Genomic DNA, 23,958 nt, shown 5'->3' with positions numbered 1-23,958 from the left:
CTAAACATCATTTATTGAGTGTTAATTAAATGTCTCAACTCAGTAAATATTGTTTGAATGAATGCATGCATGAATGAGGGAGTATGCAATAGGTAGCCTAATGTACCGCCCAATGTGAAAAAACCAAAAACATAAACACAAAAGCAAGGCAAAAAGTGGACCAGGACTTTCTGTAAAATATCCTGCTTTTTGTTGGATGAGGCCATGAAAATCAAGATGCTCCTGAAAGGTCTTAAGAGCTGACCAAGAATAGTAAACAATTGAAATTCTCTCAGGCTTATTCAACCCTATCACTGGACACATTTATACCTCTCAGGAATGTTATTAAAAGAAGAGATTAATAAAGCTTTTATAGATGAGTTGATAAATCTCTAAATATTTAAATCTTCATTTCCTCCTAAGTTTCTCTATTTTGGGTTTCCAAAAGATTTCAAGAAACCACAGGATAATTAAAAATTTAGACATTATCTTTCTTACCTTCATGTTTTTTGACGTCAAACACCGTTTTATTTTCTCCATAGTGCTGCCCAATTTCCACCAGTACAGTTCTTAAGTGAATTTTGCTCTGGATGGTGGGATATATAAGATGTAAATGAATTGTTTGTATATGTTTTAGAACTCTTCAAAAGGGCCTGGCCATGGAAATGCATTGAATATTGCTTAAATAAGTAAAGTAACTTCCTCAGAATTATTATTCTATTCTGGTTAGGATACTCCCTGCCCTGGTTTGTTAAAATTTCCCTCTAGAGTGGTTTTAATTTTGTTTCTGGTAGGGTCCTAGGATTTATTGCCACACCCATCCTGCATCTGTTTTTCTCTGAATTACTCTCCTTGCAGTTTCTGATTCCTACAGGGCCTTCCAGGTTAGTGACAACCTGGCCATCACAACTCTGGGAAGGACAGGCCTACTTTTCAGAGGTGTTGATGTTTTCTGTACCTGAAGGTTTTCAAGAGATATCAATCTTCCTCACCACCTCCCTTGGCCCTCTTAATGGACTAAGCAGTTCCTCATGAAATTTCTGTAGGATATCTGTACTAACTTCTCAATATTGTTCCATACTGAGTCTAAATTCCTGGCCTCAAGGTAATGTTAGCTTTCTAGCTCCAGCCCCTATTTACATAAGGCCTATACTAAGGAATGGAACCCATACACATCAGTCTGCTCTTATTTCTCTGGATTTAATTTCTCTGTTACTTTCTGAAACATGCAGGTGTTCCTTTCTTTCTTTTAATCTCAGCTATGTGCTTTTAACTTTTTCAAAATTGACCCAGAATTTACATGTGTCTCCAGTAAGAGTACATTAAATTGAGCTTAGTCTGCTCTTCTACTGGCATATTTGATATCCAAATAATTTGCTACTTAACTGGATTCAGTTACCTGTATATTTCAGGCACCTAAAACTCACCATGTTCCAAATTTCCCCCTTTATTGTTAGTAATTTTCTTGGGAATCTGGATAACATTAGATGGAATAAAGTTAGTGAGTGGCCCAGGAATGCCTGAAATTTTGTTTGTCAGAGTGGCCAGGGAAAGTTAAGTAAAGAAGAAAACCAAATGAAAAACAGAATCACATTATTATGGCTGAGACAAGATTCCATACAGAGCTCTCTGTGGAGCTGGGTTGGGTCATAACTTATGCCAGAGCTCTAGGTGGGGTTGACACCATCTCATGCCAAGCTCTCAGTTCTGGGCTAACGTCATCTCTGGTCCACTCTATGGAGTGGAAACTTTGGAGGAATGGCCAATGTGTTCCACGGTGTAGGAAGAGGGAAATTGTGAATGTTCCTTTCTAAATTGTGGAGGAACTAACCACTGTAAATGTGCCTTGAACTATGGTGTTTAATTTGACCAGTCAGATCAATGGCTTTCCCCTTGAATGAAATGCTGCTACGTACATGAGCGGAAAAACAAAACTGGTATAAGGAATAGATAACTACTGGGAAGCAGCCACATAGCACAGGGAGATCAGCTCTGTGCTTTGTGACCACCTAGAGGGGTGAGATAGGGAGGGTGGGAGGGAGGGAAATGCAAGAGGGAAGAGATATGGGGACATATGTATATGTATAACTGATTTACTTTGTTATAAAGCAGAAACTAACACACCATTGTAAAGCAATTATACTCCAATAAAGATGTTAAAAAAAAAACTAGTATAAGGAGATGGAGAGACTGGGAGTCTTATTTTCCCAGCAATTAACTTTTTCTCGACCATGACCTTCCCTTTGAGTCTCCTAGACCTTGGGGATGATCATAACCCCTTGGGTTGGGTGTTGGCAACCCCATCTTCACTGGAACCTCTATAGTTAACTTTGATTTTTCCCACTCCGTCTATCCATCCCATGTTTGCAGTCAGACATTTGATCTTGGACTTTTACTGACAAAATATCCTTGAATATAACCATTTCTTTTCACTCCCACTGCTACTGCTTTTGTCACTGCCTTAACTAGGGCTTTATCTTTAAGTCCTTTATATAAATATATAAATAAAATATACAAATAAATAAAATATAATATTAATTCTGATGATTTTAAAGTCTTTTCTTGATAAAGACTTTTCCTGATAAAGATACACAATATCTTATATAACTATTTTTGTATTATCTGTTCCTTTCTTAGAATTTTAGTCATATGATTCTATCTCTTGGTATGTCTAGAACTTTTTGATTGAATGCTGACTATTTTATTTGGCTTTTTAAATTTTTCTCAGTGGAAATGTTGTTTTGCTTCCAAATATTTTACTCTACCTGGAAGTAGCAAATCTTCAAATTACAATTTTTTAAATGCTTTCAAATATCAATACTATAGGTGTCACAAAATCTAGAAAAATGACATTTGAAAATTAACTACTGCCAGATGTGTCTCTATAAAACTTTTTCCCCACTCTTGTAGCTACATATTCTTTAACTGCCTCCTCATATGACAGTTTATGTGTTTTAGAAATAAAATTTTCAGAAATAAACTTTGTAGTTTATAGACATAGATTTCTTTTAACATGGTTGATTAGAGTTTGCTTTTAGTTATTAATCGTTTAGAAAAGTTTATTTCAGCGTCACAATTTATTATTGATAATGTCACATTAATTTTCATTGTTAACTTTCAGAAAACCTCTATGGATTACTTCCTCATAAATATTTACTCTTATAAATGCATTACTGATTTCAGTACTGCTATAGGATTGTGCATTACAGGAATTCTGATAAAATACTCATTCACACCATTCCATTACACACATTATTGATGGGGTATATTCTTTTATTTATTTATTTATTTATTTATTTATTTTTGACTGTGTTGTGTCTTCGTTGCTGTGCGCAGGCTTTCTCTACTTGCAGCGACTGGGGGATACTCTTTGTTGCGGTGTGCAGGCTTCTTACTGTGGTGGCTTCTCTTGTTGCAGAGCACGGGCTCTAGGCATGCAAGCTTCAGTAGTTGTGGCTCGCAGGCTCAGGAGTTGTGGCTCACGGGCTCTAGAGCGCAGGCTCCATAGTTGTGGCACACGGTCTTAGTTGCTCCGCGGCATGTGGGATCTTCCCGGACCAGGGCACGAACCCGTGTCCTCTGCATTGGCAGGTGGCTTCCTAACCACTGTGCCATCAGGGAAGCACCTGGAGTATATTGTTTTTTTGGTTTTTTGTTTTTTTTTTGTTTTTGCGGTATGCTGGCCTCTCACTGTTGTGGCCTCTCCCCATTGCGGGGCACAGGCTCCGGACATGCAGGATCAGTGGCCATGGCTCACGGGCCTAGCCGCTACGTGGCATTTGGGATCTTCCCGGACCGGGGCACGAACCCGTGTCCCCTGCATCGGCAGGCAGACTCTCAACGACTGCACCACCAGGGAAGCCCTGGAGTATATTCTTGACAGAAGGAAATTTCCGTTTTGACTAAGCATTGAAGAAAACTGAATCTTTGACTTATCTTTCACATGCCTGATGATTGAAATAATTTTCCACAGAATAACTTCTGGTTTTATACTTTTCAGTTCTTTTTTTCTTCTTCAAATGCACATGCTTTGAGAGCTGTGAAGTGCAAGACATGGCTGTATTGTAAGGTGGTTTTTGTCCTTACGCTTCTGTGTCTTGTGCTAGTTAAGTCAGTAGAGTAGTCAGTAAGAGTACTGGAAGTTATTCCTGTAATGGGATATTATATAGTCAATTACATATGGTGGTGTCTGAAAATCACATAATAGCCTCACTTAAAACATCTCCTTAGGGCCTCCCTGGTGGCGCAAGTGGTTGAGAGTCCGCCTGCCGATGCAGGGGATACGGGTTCGTGCCCCGGTCTGGGAGGATCCCATATGCCGCGGAGCGGCTGGGCCCGTGAGCCATGGCCGCTGAGCCTGCGCGTCCGGAGCCTGTGCTCCGCAACGGGGGAGGCCACAACAGTGAGAGGCCCGCATACCGCAAAAAAAAAAAAAAAAAAAAAAAAAAAAAAAAAAAAAAAAAACATCTCCTTAGCCAGATTTCAAAAAAGCCTGTGACCAATCCAATATGATCCAACATAGCGGACTATGATAGAAGGAAAATTGGCAAAGAAATAGATGCTGGTCTTACCTGATGGAAGTTAAAATATCTCACTTTTGACAATTTTGCAAAAACCTATAATTACATGAACTAATTTCTAGGGTTCTTCGTAGGACCTAAAAAGGAACCCATAGAGTTGTGGAAAAACAATAGAAGCTACTGTGATGAGAAGCCCCGGCACCACAACAAACAGTAGCCCCCGCTCACCACAACTAGAGAAAGCCTGCACGCAGCACTGAAGACCCAATGCAGCCAAAATAAAAATAAATTAATAAAAATAAATAAATTTATCTTTTAAAAAGTAATACTCAGGTTTGAGTCATGAGAAATTTGATGAGGAGAAATTAGCTAATGTTTTCAGAACTTTTAAAATATCAAACTCAGTCTCTAAGATCTTAACATCATATACAACATCGGTTACTTATCAGTGGTTTGGGAAGGCCAATTTAAAATTTTCTCATCTTACTGTATTGAAATTCATGGCCCTAATGTTTTCCACGTTGACTATATGAATGATGAAGAAAAGTCAATCATGTATTTCATTTCCAACTGGACAGAAAACAATATTTTAAAAAGTGTTTGGACTACTGACTTTTGATTTCTTGTAAGGCAAATGGATAGGTAATTTTTATTCCCTGATTAGGAGAAAAATGGTGGAAGAGGGCAGGGTTAAGAATTAAGATTTCAAGAGCATGAGAGGTAGATGGCCAACCAGAGTTCCTAAGGTTCGGTGCCTGTAACCGTTGCCGCCGCTTAAGCCTGCCAAAGCAGTGGTACGGCTGCTGCGCTCGTGTTTGCTACCTCTAGAAACATTCTTGCCAGTAGTGGCGGCAGCGGGACTCAATTACCCCCTTTTTTCACTCTCTCCAGAAGCTCCAGATGGCGTCTTCTGTGGGCAACGTGGCCGACAGCACAGAACCAACGAAACGTATGCTTTCCTTCCAAGGGTTAGCTGAGTTGGCACATCGAGAATATCAGGCAGGAGATTTTGAGACAGCTGAGAGACACTGCATGCAGCTCTCGAGACAAGAGCCAGGCAATACTGGTGTACTTTTATTACTTTCATCTATACACTTCCAGTGTCGAAGGCTGGACAGATCTGCCCACTTTAGTACTCTGGCAATTAAACAGAACCCTCTTCTGGCAGAAGCCTATTCGAATTTGGGGAATGTGTACAAGGAAAGAGGGCAGTTGCAGGAAGCAATTGAGCATTACCGGCATGCATTGCGTCTCAAACCAGATTTCATCGATGGTTATATTAACCTGGCAGCTGCATTGGTAGCAGCAGGCGACATGGAAGGGGCAGTACAAGCTTACGTCTCTGCTCTTCAGTACAATCCTTATTTGTACTGTGTTCGCAGTGACCTGGGGAACCTGCTGAAAGCCCTGGGTGGCTTAGAAGAAGCCAAGGCATGTTATTTGAAAGCAATTGAGACGCAACCGAACTTTGCAGTAGCTTGGAGTAATCTTGGCTGTGTTTTCAATGCGCAAGGGGAGATTTGGCTTGCAATTCATCACTTTGAAAAGGCTGTCACCCTTGACCCCAATTTTCTGGATGCTTATATCAATTTAGGGAATGTTTTCAATGAGGCACGGATTTTTGACAGAGCTGTGGCAGCTTACCTTCGTGCCCTAAGCTTGAGTCCAAATCATGCAGTGGTACATGGCAACCTGGCTTGTGTATACTATGAGCAAGGCCTGATGGATCTGGCAATAGACACCTACAGGCGAGCTATTGAATTGCAACCACATTTCCCTGATGCTTACTGCAACCTAGGAAACGCTCTCAAAGAGAAGGGCAGTGTTGCTGAAGCAGAAGATTGTTATCATACAGCTCTCCGGCTGTGTCCCACCCATGCAGACTCTCTGAATAACCTAGCCAATATCAAAGGAGAACAGGGAAACAGTGAAGAGGCAGTTCGCTTGTATCGTAAAGCATTAGAGCTCTGCCCAGACTTTGCTGATGCCCATTCAAATTTAGCAAGTGTGCTGAAGCAGCAGGGAAAACTGCACGAAGCTCTGATGCATTATAAGGAGGCTATTCGAATCAGTCCTACCTTTGCTGATGCCTACTGTAATATGGGAAACACCCTACGGGAGATGCAGGATGTTCAGGGAGCCTTGCAGTGTTATACTCGTGCCGTTCAGATCAGCCCTGCATTTGCGGATGCCCACAGCAGTCTGGCTTCCATTCACCACGATTCAGGGAATATTCCAGAAGCAATTGCTTCTTATCGCACTGTTCTGAAGCTTCAACCTGACTTTCCTGACGCTTATTGTAATTTGGCTCATTGCTTGGACAGACTATGATGAGCGAATGAAGAAGTTGGTCAGCATTGTGGCTGACCAGTTGGAGAAGAATAGGTTGCCTTCTGTGCAGCCTCATCATAGTATGCTCTATCCTCTTTCTCATGGCTTCAGGAAGGCTATTGCTGAGAGGCATGGGAACCTCTGCTTGGCTAATATAAGTGTCCTTCATAAACCACCGTATGAACATCCAAAAGACCTGAAGCTCAGTGATGGTCGACTGCGTGTAGGATACGTGAGTTCTGACTTTGGGAATCATCCTACTTCTCATCTTATGCAGTCTATTCCAGGCATGCACAATCCTGATAAATTTGAGATATTCTGTTATGGCCTGAGCCCACATGATGGCACAAACTTCCGAGTGAAGGTGATGGCAGAAGCCAATCATTTCATTGATCTTTCTCAGATTCCATGCAATGGGAAAGCAGCTGATCGCATCCATCAAGATGGTATACACATCCTTGTAAATCTGAATGGTTATACCAGGGGTGCTCGAAATGAACTCTTTGCTCTCAGGCCAGCTTCTATTCAGGCAATGTGGCTGGTGTACCCTGGGACTAGTGGTGCACTTTTCATGGATTATATCATCACTGATCAGGAAACTTCACCTGCTGAAGTTGCTGAGCTGTATTCTGAGAAACTGGCTTATATGCCCCATACTTTCTTTATTGGTGATCATGCTAATATGTTCCCTCACCTGAAGAAAAAAGCCGTCATCGATTTTAAGTCCAATGGGCACATTTATGACAATTGGATTGTGCTGAATGGCATCGACCTCCAAGCATTTCTTGATAGTCTATCAGATGTGCAAATAGTCAAGATGAAATGTCCCGATGGAGAAGACAACGCAGACAGCAGTAATACAACTCTTTTTTTTTTTTTTTTTTTGCGGTATGCGGGCCTCTCACTGCTGTGGCCTCCCCCGTCGCGGAGCACAGGCTCCGGACGCGCAGGCTCCGGACGCGCAGGCTCAGCGGCCATGGCTCACGGGCCCAGCCGCTCCGCGGCATATGGGATCCTCCCAGACCGGGGCACGAACCCGCATCCCCTGCATCGGCAGGCGGACTCCCAACCACTTGCGCCACCAGGGAGGCCCTACAACTCTTAATATGCCTGTCATTCCTATGAATACTGTTGCAGAAGCAGTTATTGAAATGATTAACAGAGGACAAATTCAGATTACAATTAATGGATTCAGTATTAGCAATGGGCTGGCAACTACCCTGATCAACACTAAGGCTGCCACTGGAGAGGAGGTTCCCCGTACCATTATTGTAACCACACGTTCTCAGTACGGGTTACCGGAAGATGCCATTGTGTACTGTAACTTTAATCAGTTGTACAAACTTGACCCATCTACTTTGCAGATGTGGGCAAATATTCTGAAGCGTGTTCCCAATAGTGTACTGTGGCTGTTGCGTTTTCCAGCAGCAGGAGAAGCTAATATTCAACAGTACGCACAAAATATGGGCCTTCCCCCGAACCGTATCATTTTTTCCCCTGTTGCTCCTAAAGAGGAACATGTTCGGAGAGGCCAGCTGGCTGATGTCTGCTTGGACACTCCACTCTGTAATGGACACACCACAGGGATGGACGTCCTTTGGGCAGGGACCCCCATGGTGACTCTGCCAGGAGAGACTCTTGCTTCCCGAGTTGCAGCTTCCCAGCTCACTTGTTTAGGCTGTCTTGAGCTGATTGCTAAAAATAGACAAGAATATGAAGAGATAGCTGTGAAACTGGGAACTGATGTAGAATACCTGAAGAAAATTCGTGGCAAAGTCTGGAAGCAGAGAACATCTAGCCCTCTGTTCAACACCAAACAATACACGATGGAACTAGAGCAGCTCTATCTACAGATGTGGGAGCATTATGCAGCTGGCAACAAACCTGATCACATGATTAAGCCTGTTGAAGTCACTGAGTCGGCCTAAATAATGACTGTGTGCCCAGGAGAATTACCCCTGTAGCTGAGCCTCAGCCTTCTGGGGGAAAGGGAACTACTTTTTCAATATCGTGTTGCAGATGGGTGACACACAATGATAAGAAATAGCACAGCCAGACTTGCTTCCTGCATGATCATGACAGGGAGAGACACAAGAGATGGGAAACTGCTGTTCCATAAGGAGATTCCATCGAATTTTGCCGCAGCCAGGTGTCTGGAAGGTCTGGAAGGTAAGTCTGGAAGGTCTGATCTCCCTTGGTCTTCCAGGGGATGGATGGTTAGTGTGGAAGGGAGATAGAGATTGCCCAGCCGTTTTGTGATTATCATGGATGGATTGAGTCTTCTGAATTAATTTTTTTCTTTCTATTTTGGGTATTGGAGCTTTTAAAAATGTTTGGTTTCAGGTATTTTTATTCATGTGAAGTGTATATGATTCTCTTGAGATCAGGTGTTAAGCTGAAATATTCCTTGTTTTAGTTTCTGAACTCTACAGATAAATGGGGACTTTGCTGGTGTAGTCTTTTTCTAGGTTTTATAAACCGCTTGAGCCTGTATCAGTCATTTTAGTGTCTGACATAACGTTTGGAACTCTCAGTGCTTTGTTGGTTCGTAGATGATGGCTTCAATTCTTTTTCTGGTCTGTTTCCTTCTTCCCTTCCCCCCACTTTAAAAATTCTCCTGTAACTTGGCTAACAAAAAACCAAGTCTGATTCAAAACCTCCCAGAGTGTTTCTCTTAAACACATCATCTGGTGCCAAATGAAGACTCTTAGGAGTGCTTATTAATTATGAAGGGCACAGTTGTGGTACTGTCACTGATGATAATAATAATGGATTTTTGGCCTAGAGTTTTGTCCTATTTCACCAGTGTTTTACTGTTGACTGCCCCTCTATGCTGCTTCCAAAAGTGATAGTGTGTGATAAGATGTTTACTTTCATTTCTAAAGTTTGTTTTGTTTTAGGTGAGTCCTGTTCTTCATTTTTCTTTCAGCAGAAATGAAATTCCAGGTAAGTATAAGTATTCAAATATTTGATCAGTAGTTCACAGTTATCTCCAGTACATTAAATAACTTTCATCAAAAAACATGTTATAGGTAAAAAGCTCTGAAGGACCAGCTATGTATATGATAATTATGTTTCAGGCCTTCTGGGGTATTATATATAACAACTTGTCTTCTGGTCGTGGTCTTGAAGTCTTTATGGATTCAGCCTCAGTAGTAGCGAACTGCACTGCTACTTGGTTTGGAGTACAAATTAGACTTTAACCCTCCTGGAGGTTGAGTTTTTGGTATTGAAAACCATAGGAATGAAATTATTGTATTTCAACAAAGGATCGAGGGCTTGAGGCTTAAACAAGCCAACATATGTGTGGGAAGCAGTCAGCCTTGAGAGCAACTTCGGACATTCCAGGCATGCCGCTGCTGCTCGAAGGGACCGTCCCTACTTGTTCCCCTCCTTGTTCCATTCCATGGGAGATAAATCACCAGGGCCCAGAAATCAGAAAGAAAGTAAAATGAGACAAGCAAAGCTGTCTCCCCCCTGCACATGCAGGTTATTTTGGATGATTCTGGGCTTATGGGTTTTCTCCCAGGGAAGTTAACCTTGAGCCGAGACAGTCATTAGATAATGTAAACCACCGTCTGGCAACCTTCCCTTTTCTAGTCTATATAATCTGCACCTGTAGTATAATAAAACTTACCTTGCAACCATCAGTTGTCTTGGTCCTTCTGACCCCACTCGTTGGTGCTACTTCAGTTCCTTACCCCGTCCCTTCTGACCCTGGGCGGTGAAATCCTCTTTCTCCGGCTGGTCCATGGCAAGTGGCGCCCGAACAGGGACCTGAAGCGTGAAGGCAATTAAAAGGAAAAGAAAGGGCAGGTAAGAGAACCCTTATGCAAAATATGTGTGGCCACGAGTAAAAGTGAAACTAATAGAGGCATAAGGCAACAGTCAGAAGTAAAAGAAGATGGGGCAAAAGGGCTCAAAGGAGCGTGAATTATTTGCTCAGGTTTTACTTTCCATGCTTATAGCTCGGGGTAATAAAGTTTCTACCTCACAGTTGACTGAATTTTGGCAGCATATCCATGATGTATCTCCCTGGTTTCCTGATGGCGGCTCTGTGACACAGAAATCTGGCAGAAAGTTGGAGAAGATTTAAAAAATTATTATGAGTCTCGAGGGCCTACTCATACTGCTGTTGTTACATTTATTTGTGGAATCTGATAAAAATATGTTTAGGTTCTTCTCATGATAGTGTTGATTTGAATGTAAAGTCAGAAAAACATAAGCCTCTGACAGAAGACAAGACTGTATTATCAGCTACTGTGTCGCCACTTCCTAAACCGAAAGAGCTAATTAATTTAAATATTTCAGATGAAGAGGAACATTTTGACTTAACTGATGAGGCTTTTAAACATAAAAGAGAGAGGAAAAAAAAACATAAAAGAGAGAATCATCCTGAGGATGATTTTCTAATGGCTATGATAGATAAGTCAGTGAAAAAGCTGCAAATTAGTAAGGACTGTCTTCCTCAAAAATCTACATCTGTAAAAATGGTCAGTCTCTTGCAACGTGCTGTATAAGCAGCAATAAAACGAGGAGAAGATCCTATTTTCTGTTGTCCTGTCATAGAAAGACCTGATCCTAATCATCCTCAACAGGCTATTAGGGAGCATCAGGCTCTTCCTTTTAAAGTTTTGAAAGATTTAAAATCTGCTTGTGCTCAATATGGGCCCACTGCTCCTTTTACTACTGCTATGGTTGACACTATTGCAGGAGAAGCTCTTTCCCCCGCTGATTGGAAGTCTATTGCATGAGCTTGTTTAAATGGTGGAGATTATTTAATATGGAAGTTTGATTTTTATGAACGGGCTGCTGAACAAGCAGAAAAGAATGCTACCCATGATATTCCAGTGGATTATCATATGCTGATTGGGGAAGGACCATATATTTCTTTACAAGATCAACTAACTTATACCTTTGTTGCTTATCCTCAAATAAATCATTTGGCATTACAAGGCTGGAGGAAATTACCTTCTACACACAAAACTGAGGATCTTTCAAAAATGAGACAGGGACCTGATAAACCATATGCTGATTTTGTAGATAGATTGTTACAGGTGGTGGGGAGACTCATTGTGGATGGACTCACTGGTACAATTGTAGTTAAGCAACTTGCTTTTGAAAACGCTAATAATGCATGTCAGGCTGCGATTCGACCTTGGAGAAAACGGGGAACACTGGAGGATTATATTCGCCTTTGTGCAGACATTGGGCCTGCTTATATACAGGGTGCTGCTAGGGCTGCAGCATTAACTAAAGTGGGGTTTAAAAACAATCAAAAGAGAACAAAGACTAGTTTTCAATGCGGAAAGGCAGGTCATTTTGCTGGAGAATGTGGATCTTTTCATTGTAACCCTGCTCCTTCCTTCCCTACTCAAAAACCTCCAGATGGTCCGAAAATCCCTGGTTTATGCCCTAAATGCAATAGGGGAAAACGTTGGGCACGAGATTGTCGCTCAGTGGCCCGCAGGGATGGGACACCACTGTCGGGAAACTCCTCCCGGGGCCTCCCCGGCCCCAACAAATAATAGGGGCAACGTCTGTGTATCCTCCTCAAACTATCAATCAGACATTAACCAAAACCAAAAACATACAATATCTTCGCTCTCCAGAGCAACAGCAGGAAGCACAGGACTGGACCTCAGTACCTCCGCCCGATATGTATTAACTCCTGCAATGGGTCCTCAGGCCCTCTCTATGGGCATCTATGGACCTTTACCCAAGGGTTTGATTGGACTGTTATTGGGAAGAAGTAGTGTCGCCATGAAGGGTTTAACTATTATGCCAGGACTCATAGACTCTGAGTACGAAGGAGAAATAAAAATCATGGCACAAACTATTAAAAATATAATAACGATTTCTCCTGGTGATAAAATTCCACAATTGCTACTTTTGCCCTTTGTACCTCATGGACAAATTTTACAACATCAAAAGAGAGAAACAAAGGCTTTTGGATCATCTAGTGCTGCCTACTGGATTCAGAAGATAGGGAAAGAACGTCCAGAAATGAAATGAACCATGAATGGAAAGGTTTTTTCAGGTTTATTAGACACTGGAGCTGATGTCTCTGTTATGACGCAGATGCACTGGCCTAAACATTGGCCCGTTAGTCCTATTATTACAGAACTTCAAGGAATAGGACAGAGTTCTCCTATGCAAAGTAGTCAGTTATTATTATGGCAAGATAGTGAGGGCCATTCAGGGTACTTCCAGCCTTATGTTTTGCCTGGGCTGCCTTTAAACCTCTTGGGCCAAGATATATTAAAAGAAATGGGAGTATTACTTTATTGTCCAAATTCTCACGTCTCTAATATGGTGTTGGATCAAGGATTTCTTCCCACAAAAGGGCTGGGAACAAATCAAAAAGGAACTGTCTATCCTATTGATGTGAAAATAAAAAGTGATAGACAAGGTTTGGGTTTTTCTTAGGGGCCTTGGATTCTCCTCCACTCACTGCTGGTCCAGTTACTTGGCTGAGTGATGACCCTGTATGGGTGGACCAATGGCCCCTCACAAAGGAGAAATTAGAAGCTGCAGAACAATTAGTACTGGAACAATTCGGGCATTTAGAAATTTCCAATAGTCCTTGGAATACTCCTATTTTTATTATCAAGAAAAAGTCTGGAAAATAGAGGTTATTACAGGGTCTAAGAGCTGTTAATAAAACTATGCTAATAATGGGAGCTCTTCAACTAGGCCTACCCTCTCCAACAGCCATACCACACAATTATCATCTTTTAGTCATAGATTTAAAGATTGTTTTTTCACTATTCCTTTGTTTCCTGAAGATAGAAAACATTTTGCTTTTAGCTTGCCTTCCTTAAATTTTAAGGAACCCATGAGGAGATTTCAATGGAAAGTATTGCCTCAGGGCATGGCAAATAGTCCTACATTATGCCAAATATATGTGGCTCAGGCCTTAACTCCTGTGAGAAAAAGGTTTCCAGCGTTATATCTCATACATTATATGGATGATATACTTTTAGCCACTGATAATATTTCTTGATTAGAGACTGCTTCTCAATTTTTACAACAATCCTTACAATCATTTGGCTTGGTTATTGCCTCAGAAAAAATTCAAAGACAATCTCCATTTTTCTATTTGGGAAAATATATTGATAACTCTACCATTAGGCCTCAAAAACTGCAAATTCGAGTTGATAATTGAAAAACATTAAATGATTTTCAAAAATTACTTGGAGAGGGCTTCCCAGGTGGCGCAGTGGTTGAGAATCTACCTGCCAATGCAGGGGACACGGGTTCGAGCCCGGGTCTGGGAGGATCCCACATGCCGCGGAGCAACTAGGCCCGTGAGCCACAACTACTGAGCCTGCGCGTCTGGAGCCTGTGCTCTGCAGCAAGAGAGGCCGCGACAGTGAGAGGCCCGCGCACCGCGATGAAGAGTGGCCCCTGCTTGCCACAACTAGAGAAAGCCCTCGCACAGAAATGAAGACCCAACACAGCAAAAATAAATAAATAAATTAATAAACTCCTACCCCCAACATCTTCTTTAAAAAAAAAAAAAAAAAAATTACTTGGAGATATTAATTGGCTAAGGCCTTCCTTAGAACTTACTACTGCTCAGTTAGAGCCTTTATTTGATATTCTTAAAGGTGACTCAGATCCTTCTACTTCACGATCTATGACTCCAGAGGATTTCAAGCTTTCCAAATAGTTAATAGAGCTATCAGCTCTGCACAATTAACTCGAATAAATACTCACCTACCAATGTCTTTAGTTGTTTGTCCAACACCTCATGTGCCTACTGCCATCTTATGGCAAACTGTTGGAATTATTGAATGGATTCATATGAAAACTCCATCCTCTAAAGTTATTAACCCTTATTATGAACTTATTATTAAGTTAATAATGCAAGGTAGAACTAGATGCTTACAACTTATAGGTATAGAACCTTCTCAAATTATTATCCCTTATTCAGTTAGTCAACAAAATTGGCTTTTTCAACATAGTAATGAATGGGGTCTTGTTCTTGCAGGATTTTCAGGTACCTTGGAATGCCATTAGCCTGCTGATAAATTGATCCAATTCAGCAAACTTAACTCTTATATCTTTCCTTCTATAATGAGGCAACAGCCTATTCCCATGTACCTTTGGTTTTTACAGACGGTTCTTCTTCAGGAGTGGCTACTGTAATCATTGACGACGGAACAAAACTCATTAAACAAACTTCCTTGACTTCAGCTCAACGTGTTGAACTGTATGCTGTCATTATGGCTTTTAAACATTTGCCTTCTATATCTTTTAATTTGTTTTCTGATAGTAAATATCTTATTAGCTTATTATTTCTTCTGGAGACTGCGACCAGAGGATATACTAATGACCCTGAATTATCATCGTCTTTTCGTTTGCTTCAACAGCTTATTCGTTCCCACGATGGTCCTGTTGCAGCTCTGCATATCCGTGCTCATTCTAACTTGTCTGGTCCATTGTCTAAAATGAATGCGACTGCAGATGTTTTAACTCGATCTAAACGTGATCTTTATCCTGTGCATTTTCCTCCCAAAAATAAAGTTAAAGTTACTCTTCCTCCTCAATCTCTTTTCCCTAAAGCAGGACGTATCCCAATTTACCGTCCTCCTCCTTTCCGTTCGTCATGCTGTCAAGAATGGCTAAGGTATTGCATTCATTATCTTCATACTGTTGATACTCATGGTCCATGTCCTGGACACCCTCATATTATGGTAAGTTATGATCAAACTGCTTCACGAGCAACACAACAATCGCATGCTTTACACCATCAGTCGGCGGCTACATTACGCAAACAATTTTCCCTTCCTCGTGAAGCCGCCGGACAAATTGTTAAGCAATGCCCACAGTGCTTACCTCACCTTCCTGTTCCACATTATGGTGTTAATCCTCGTGGATTATTACCTAGTCATTTATGGCAAATGGATGTTACTCATATCCCGTCTTTTGGGAAATTACAGTTTGTTCATGTCACTATTGATACTTATTCTGGTTTCCTCTGTGCTACAGCACAGACCCGAGAAGCTACTAAACATGTTATCACTCATTTATTACACTGTTTTGCTTTCATGAACCTTCCCAAAATTATTAAAACAGATAATGGGCCCACTCACACTAGTGTTGCTTTTGCAACATTTTGTAATTCATTACAAATTACCAATATTACAGGCATTCCATATAACCCTCAAGGACAAGGTATTATACAACGTGCAAATAGATCTTTAAAGCTAACTATTGAAAAAATAAAAATGGGGGAATTATATAGAACAACACTACATAACCTTATAAATCATGCTCTGTTTATTTTAAATTTTCTCACTGTTGACAGGGGAAAGGTTGGTGGTTGAGCCAAGATTGGCCTTTCAATCTCTGGAGGTCCTCGGGAAAGATCCGCTAACCAGCACTTGGCGTGGTCCTGATCCTGTGTTGATTTGGGGATGTGGCCACGTGTGTATATTTCCCAGATCAGCTCCTGGACCTCTCTGGCTTCCTGAGCACTTGCTTAGTCAAGCAAATAGATGGCTCGCCACAGCTCACAACTAGTTCAGAAGATGAAGAAGCTCTGTATCTCTCCCGAAAATTTGACAGTGTTGATTCAGCAAAAGAAGAAGAGGAGACCACTTGCCAGGACGACTCAAAGGAGTGATTTTCCAACTTGGGGACAAATTAAACAATTGGTTTCATGAGCTCAAGAGTTAGTGAAACAACAGAATAATCCTGTTACACCTGTGACTTTATTTTTGGCTATGTTGGCAACCATTTCATGTGTTCCCTCTGTTAATGCAGCAACTTACTGGGCCTATGTACCTGATCCTCCACTATTAAAACCCATATCTTGGTCTGAAGCAGAGTTTCCTGTATTTTACAATGATACTGTTTATGGGCCTCTTATTGGGAATATAAAACAAATCGATATGTCTGTAAATTATACTAACTGGTTTAGTACCTATCCTGTCCGTCTTAGCCCATTGAATCTGGAAACTGGATGTGGAAAGGCTATTACTTATGAGCATACAGATGTTTATGAGGGAACGGATCAATCAATTAGTTTGTCAGGCTCTCCAGGCATCCTTCGTTTTACAGGAACCAACATTACTCTTACATGCCCGGCTACCAGCCGACGAGAGGATCTTAAGGATACCATCATTTGCTATAAAAATGGGCAACCTATTAATATTACAGGTCGAATCTCATACGCCTCACCACTTAGGGATTCCGCTATTACTATAGCCAAGGTTACAGGTGAAGATTCAGGAAATTATTTGTGTATGAAGCGTTTACTTGGAGGACAAGGGACACTTATGGCTGGACATATGGTTACTATTCTTAAGAGAAAGTCAAAAAATCAATTTCCTCCTTTTATGACCATTAACTTTCCTGGATCCAATTTTGAATGTTGCAATGCATCTTGGAATAATAACCAAATATGGTGTAGTATAGATTATACCAAGGGGAAAATTCTTATCACTTCTATTCCCGTCATAGATAGGTTTATCGCATTTCAAAAGAACTGGGATATATGGAAACTAGCTCTAACTTATTCCAATACACCTGTTATAAGTTGTGTTGCTCCTCCATATACACTTTTGATTGGTTCTATTAACATTGGTAATTCTTCCAAAGGAGGATATAATATTAGCTGTGTTCATTGTATTTTTACAGTTGTATGTTCCCTTCTGCAGGAACACAATCTGTGCTTATACTAAAGTAACCCATATATGTTATGGTGCCTGTACATCTGAGAGAAGCTTGGTAGGAAGATACTGGAGTACAGGCATGGGTGGAACTCTCTAAAGCCTTGCAGAGAAGGAGACGCTTTATTGGGTGGCTAATAGTAAGTTGACTTGCCTTGGCTGCTCTGTCTGCTACCGCGGCTACTGCCCGTCTTGCTCTTTCACAGAGTATTAATCATGCTCACTTTGCTAATCAATTATCTCAAAATACCAGTCTTGCTTTATCTTTACAAAGTTACATAGATTTACAGATGAATAACAAGTTAGATGAATTTAAAAACGCAATTTGAGGGATTGGAGATCAGATGGCAGCATTAAAATTGAGGATGCGTGTAGCTTGTCATGAAAAGTATACATGGATTTGTGTTACTCCTTACAAGTACATGACTGTATTTGGGAATGGGAAAAAGTAAAAATGCATCTGCTGAGTGTTTGGTCAGATAATAATATTAGTCTTGATCTTAAGAAATTAAATGCTGAAATTCAGGATATACAAAATGCACATCTTGATGATATTTCTCAAGAAGATGTAATTAAAATTTTACTGGACCATTTAAAGTGGTTAAACCCTCAGTCGTGGATTACTGGAGGGTTGTCAGGATTTATTACCCTGGCCATAATTTGCCTATTATTGATAATAATCTTCTCATGTCTGTTTCGTATCCTCATGCAACAATATACTACTCTCGGCACTACGCTTCATGGAATTATTTTGCAGCAAAAATTAAAAAATAAAGAAGGGGGAACTGAGGGAAACAGTCAGCCTTGAGATCAGGCTAAGGACATGCCAGGCATGCCGCCGCTGCTCGAAGGGACTGTCCCTACTTGTTCCCCTCCTTGTTCCATTCCATGGGAGATAAATCAGCAGGGCCCAGAAATCAGAAAGAAAGTAAAATGAGACAAGCAAAGCTGTCTCCCCCCTGCACATGCAGGTTATTTTGGATGATTCTGGGTTTATGGGTTTTCTCCCAGGGAAGTTAACCTTGAGCCAAGACAGTCTATAAATAATGTAAACCACCATCTGGCAACCTTCCATTTCTAGTCTATATAATCTGCAACCGTAGCATAATAAAACTTGCCTTGCAACCATCAGTTGTCTTGGTCCTTCTGACCCCATTCGTCGGTGCTACTTCAGTTCCTTACCCCGTCCCTTCTGACCCTGGGCGGTGAAATCCTCTTTCTCTGGCTGGTCCGCGGCACATATTAATAGATGTTTTTGTCTTGCTGTACTGCACATATGCTGTCTAGTAACAGATATTTTGTCTGCTAGTAGTGTTGTAGATTATGTCTTTCCAAAGCGCTGAGGCAGTGCGCCTATTCTGTAGTTGCAGCTGATGCCTGAATGTATCCTAGCTGACAAATTATTGATTAATGAGAACTTGAATTTCTAAAGATTAGTACTGTTAACCAAAATCTGAACAAGGAGTCTCAAATGTAATTCTTAGCCAGAATTACATGTTAATGAACCATTTAACAGTGTAAATCAAGGAACATCAGTGTAGGGATTTCTTTTCATTTATTTTTTACCTGTTTGAAATATCAGTTAAAGGTTGGCAGCTTGGTTGCTGACGAAGGGTCGTTTGAAGTTCACCAAACTACTTAATGTGGAATAGGATAACAGACTTCCAACGCCCTCAAGGCTGTGACCTTGCAGCCATTTTACACAGCACATCATCATCCTATAGGGATGAACCTTTCCCTGGCCTGAAAAGTAGCCGCTCTGTTGAAGCTTTGCTTATTGGAACAGGCTTTTGTTTCCAGGTTACATGTCTGTGGAAGACTTAATTCTGAATAGAGATATAGATATTACTGGAAACTAATTGTTTTTCTATTATACTCTGCTTTATCAAAAAAGTAAAACATTTAAATTGGGCTACAAAAATTCAGATGTTGTCTTGCAATCTTTAAACAATAAATGAATGATTTGCCCTTAAAAAAAAGAATTAAGCAGTTAAGCTGTTGGTCCCACATCAGACAAATCATCCTTATACCTCCTGTCAATATTGTTAACAGAGACTGTTATTTTATGAATCCTTATGATCCCGTGATTCTTTCTTTCACGTTTCAGGGCACAGCAGGTGAGAGAGTGGATTTGTTAAACTGGGTGGGTTTATCCTTCTTTTATGCGTTCATGCAATTTTATGTTCATTTACTTACTATACACATATGGCAATAGAAGCTGCTAAAGCAATCATTGCTATTGTGCAAAACAACAAGGCACAGAAGCAGATGTCTTATTTCCGAGATTTCTCCCCCCAGGATTATTGTGATTAAAGATACTTTCCCGCAATTTCCTGGAGAGGACAAGGGGCTACTCGCTGGAAGTTTTTTAATGACTGGGAGAAAGGCTCAAATATGCCCCCATTATGGTAATCCACCCCAGGGGCAAACCACACAAGAATATTATGAAGTTATTTTATTTTTCTATCCTTGCAAAGGTAATACTCAGCTCATTAGAATATGAAAACTAGGGCCTCCCTGGTGGCGCAGTGGTTGAGAGTCCGCCTGCCGATGCAGGGGATGCGGGTTCGTGCCCCGGTCTGGGAGGATCCCATGTGCCGCGGAGCGGCTGGGCCCGTGAGCCATGGCCGCTGGGCCTGCGCATCCGGAGCCTGTGCTCCGCAACGGGAGAGGCCACAACAGTGAGAGGCCCACATACCGCAAAAAGAAAAAAAAAAAAAAAAAAAAAAAAGAATATGAAAACTATACTGTCAAATTTCAGAATTACATGGATGAAGAAAATAACCAAAGTGGCATCATATCATGTGTGTTATAGTTGTATTGACTCTATTGACTATATTAACTATGTTGTGTTAACAATGTATTATATAACTATATATTGAAAAGGCAAAATGCTGTACCTTATTTCAGAGAAAATAATTATATTGGCAAACCCCAAATTGTACATTGTAGACGGGTCCTAGGAAAAGAAGATTTAATTCATAGTGGACAAGAGGTTAGCTTCTGTTTTCAGACATGTGCTATTTCAAGAATTAAACATCATGAATAATACAGGATATAAGAGGAATAGTCTAAAGATGGAAAAGCACATTTTGATTAGGAAAGAGAATTTAAGGCTTAAGTCTTTATTTTTTTAAGGGAAACTGCCTTATTACTATGAGATAAGAAAATTGTTTCCTTCTTTTCTTCCTTGCTTTCTTCTTCTTCTTTTCTTTAACCTTTTTTACTTTGGATATTTGGATATCTGGATATTTGACCTCTAAGCTGAGATGACTGGAAATGCCTCCTCTGGGCACTAAATGCTGACATCTCCTGATAAGAGGGAAGCTGCAAAGTAGAAGAATTGAAGGTCAGTATGTTGATATTGGTCTCCAGCACATTGATGTACATTTGTGTATTGGGGAAGGGGAGTGAAGCTTGAGAGTGGGCCAGTGGGGAGGGGTAAATATTTTGTGATGCTGTCTACCTAAGGGCTGATAAAGTTTACAGCTGCATTAGGAGGACAAGCATTACCATTCGCATGAAAAGTAGGGCAGACGTCAGTTGCAAAAGCTTCTAGCCATACACATAGGGAAATACATAAATGATACACCTTATTGCATTCACCCATTCACCCTCCCCTGTTCACGCTAATTGGAAATTTCTATCCATTTCAGAGAAGTAACACAACTATCCATCATTTTCCCTGGCACGAATCTTCCAGGAGGAAGAAAATGGAACACGCCTAGCAGCAGAGCTCACGCACTAGCCCATGTGTCTTAGATTTAATATCTGATCACTAGCTGGATTGAAGCCAAGAGGTGGTTCACAAAGTTGCTGCATATTAGAATCACCTGGGGAGCTCTGAGACCTCCCCGTGCCCAGGCTCCTCCCTAGACCTACTGAATCAAAATCTCTGGGGCTGGGACCCAGACACCAAAGTTTCTCTTAAAAGCTCTTTAGGGGAAGGGATATGGGAATAGATGTATATGTATAACTGATTCAGTTTGTTATAAAGCAGAAACTAATTTAAAAAAATATTTAATACTTAAAAAAAAAAAAAAAGCTCTTTAGGTAATTCATACGAGCAGCAAAGCTTGAGAACCAGCCCAATAACGGGAACAAACGTATTTCACACAGATAAAGTGGGGCAATTCATATGTTAAAAGAACATGAATATATATATATATATATATATATATATATATATTTTTTTTTTTTTTTTTCTTTTTTTCTCTTTATTCTGTTTGTGTTTCAACTAGGCTTTTTTTTTCCTTCTACAAAAAGCGTTATTGTTTCCATTTGGTCCAAGGCTTGGGAGAGGGCTCCAGGGCGGTTACAAAGCTGCCTAGTGGCTGCAAAGCTGGGCTTCAGGCAGAAGCTCTGACGCCAGAGGGGCTCCTCAGAGGCCGCTGGACTTCAGAGACTCCTGTTTGTGCTCGAGCATGAGCCTTTCGAAAAGATACTCGCCCAGCACAGCCTGCGGACCAGCCAGCCTGCAGAGGTTGGTCAGGTGGTTGCCCATCTTCTTGATGAGTTACAGCTGCTCCTCCAGGAAGCGGCTCTCCAGGAAGTCACAGAGGTGGGAGTCTGCGTGGGCAGGACCCAGGGCACGCAGATCCGATAGTGCCTGGTTCAGGTTCTTCTCCCTAAGAATGGCGGCTTGCACAGTGTCCTGGGTTTTACCCCACTCATCTTGAGAAGTCTTCTGCGCACCCTGGAAGAGGGCGCGGCCACAGCACTTGTTTTGCATTTTTCAAGAGTCGCTGGGCGCCCTCACACTTCTCTTCAGCCAGTTGGCGAAAACTGTGGCCCCCATTGTCCAGAGTCCCACTGTTGCTGTGGAAATAGAAGCTTAGAGAGAGGTAAGTGTCCACAGATGCATGTTGAACAGGCGGTGGATGGCGGCCTCCACCTCGATGGAATAATTCTGACGAACCTGGGAACTCGTGGTTGATCAGTGATAAGGAGCTAAGCTCCAAAAACGGTGTTGGCCTGTCCTGGAGGCTGAGGATAGCTGAGTGGCTGATTCCAAAGGTTGCGACAGGAAGAAATGTTGGAGGGTGGTCGGGGGCTGGAGCAAGGAGCATCCCTGGGTCTGTTCATTCCAAACACCGTTGAAGCAAAAGACAGATCTGCAGGACTGCCGAGTGCACTGCCCCAAATAGGCTTTGATATAAATGAACAAGAAGTCCAAGCAAGGACAAAACTTACCCTTCCCCCCACCAAAATAGCTGGTGATACTAGAATCTAGATCTGGGAAGGGATTCTTCCATTACTTTAACATTCCAAGCCACTAGAGCAGTGGTTCTCAAAGTATGGTCACCTTGTAAGCAAGCAGTACCCTATGGGGCCTTCCTAGGACAGACCCATCCCCCATAGCCTCTGCTGTAGTTCCTCTCTGAAGTCCTCAGATAATAGTATCTCAGGCATATTTCTTGAGTTTTCAGATGCTAAAAACCGCCACCCAATGGAAGAAATTAACTCTTTGATGATCATGAGCACACAGCCCCCAGACCTTCTGGCACCTAAGGATGGATAATGTTACCTGCCCTGTGGCCTCAACATCAGCCAGTCAGATGATTGTGCACGAGCTGATCACATTCCCTGGGACGTCCCTCCCTCACGTGGCCTTTAAAAATGCTTTGCTGAAATCCTTTGGAGATTTCAGGGTTTTTGGAACACGGGCCACCCCTCTCCTTGCTAGATCCTGCAATAAACCTTTCTCTGCTCCAGACTGCAACCTTTCGGTTTGTTTGGCCTCACTGTGCTTCAGACACACGAACGTGCATTCGGTAACAACCTGACCAGCTTTACCAGCGTCCCCTGATAATGTGTCAGATATTCAAGTTTTAGGGCCCTGTCCCAGCCTTATGGAATCAGCAACTCTAGTGGGGCTCAGTGATCTCTGTTATAACTGGCCCTCCAGATGATTTTTATTCACCTTAAAGTTTGAAAATATCTGCATTGTCAGCTGCCAAAGCGTCCACCAGCAGGTGAAGGGGAGAGACGCCTGGAAAAGATAGGGAGTAGCCAAGGCAAGTACAGCAGCATTTGCCGTGGTAGTAATGGAGAATGCCTTTTCTCCACTGGTTGGCCCAGACTAGTATCTGGGGGCAGTGGCAGGGTTATTTAGGATGCTTTACATTTCAATGTAGAGTGACCTCTGTCCTGGTTTGCCAGGGACTTCCCCTGTGTGAGCACTTAAAATCTCATCCTGGCAAACCCCTTAGCCCTGGATTTGAAGAACTTAGGAAATCACATGAAATTTAGGGGAAACATGATCTAGGTTTTGGGCAAGTCACAAGTGCTCATTAAAGCTAAGCAAGTATGGACAACATCTAGCCTTCTTTACCCCTTTGCAGGAAGGTAAATCTGATTGGGTGAAAGAACTTATTGTTAAGAAATCTTTGTAGAAACATCCCCTTCTGCTTAGTCCGCTGGTTCTCACTTCTGGCTAGACAATG

The 23,958-nt window shown here is 41.6% G+C and overlaps 2 pseudogenes; one reads left to right on the top strand and one right to left on the bottom strand.

Moving 5' to 3' along the window:
• The first annotated feature begins 5,399 nt into the window (after positions 1 to 5,399).
• On the top strand, positions 5,400 to 8,783 carry LOC132493169 (UDP-N-acetylglucosamine--peptide N-acetylglucosaminyltransferase 110 kDa subunit-like; annotated as a pseudogene).
• An 8,087-nt stretch (positions 8,784 to 16,870) lies between these two features.
• LOC132494207 (ferritin light chain-like) lies at positions 16,871 to 23,283 on the bottom strand (annotated as a pseudogene).
• Between the last annotated feature and the right edge of the window lie 675 nt (positions 23,284 to 23,958).

This window comes from Mesoplodon densirostris, chromosome 7 (genome assembly GCF_025265405.1).
Source record: "Mesoplodon densirostris isolate mMesDen1 chromosome 7, mMesDen1 primary haplotype, whole genome shotgun sequence".
Classification (NCBI taxonomy): Eukaryota; Metazoa; Chordata; class Mammalia; order Artiodactyla; family Ziphiidae; genus Mesoplodon; species Mesoplodon densirostris.
The sequence above is the reverse complement of the archived record's forward strand: the minus strand, read 5'-3'. Positions and strand labels throughout refer to the sequence as shown.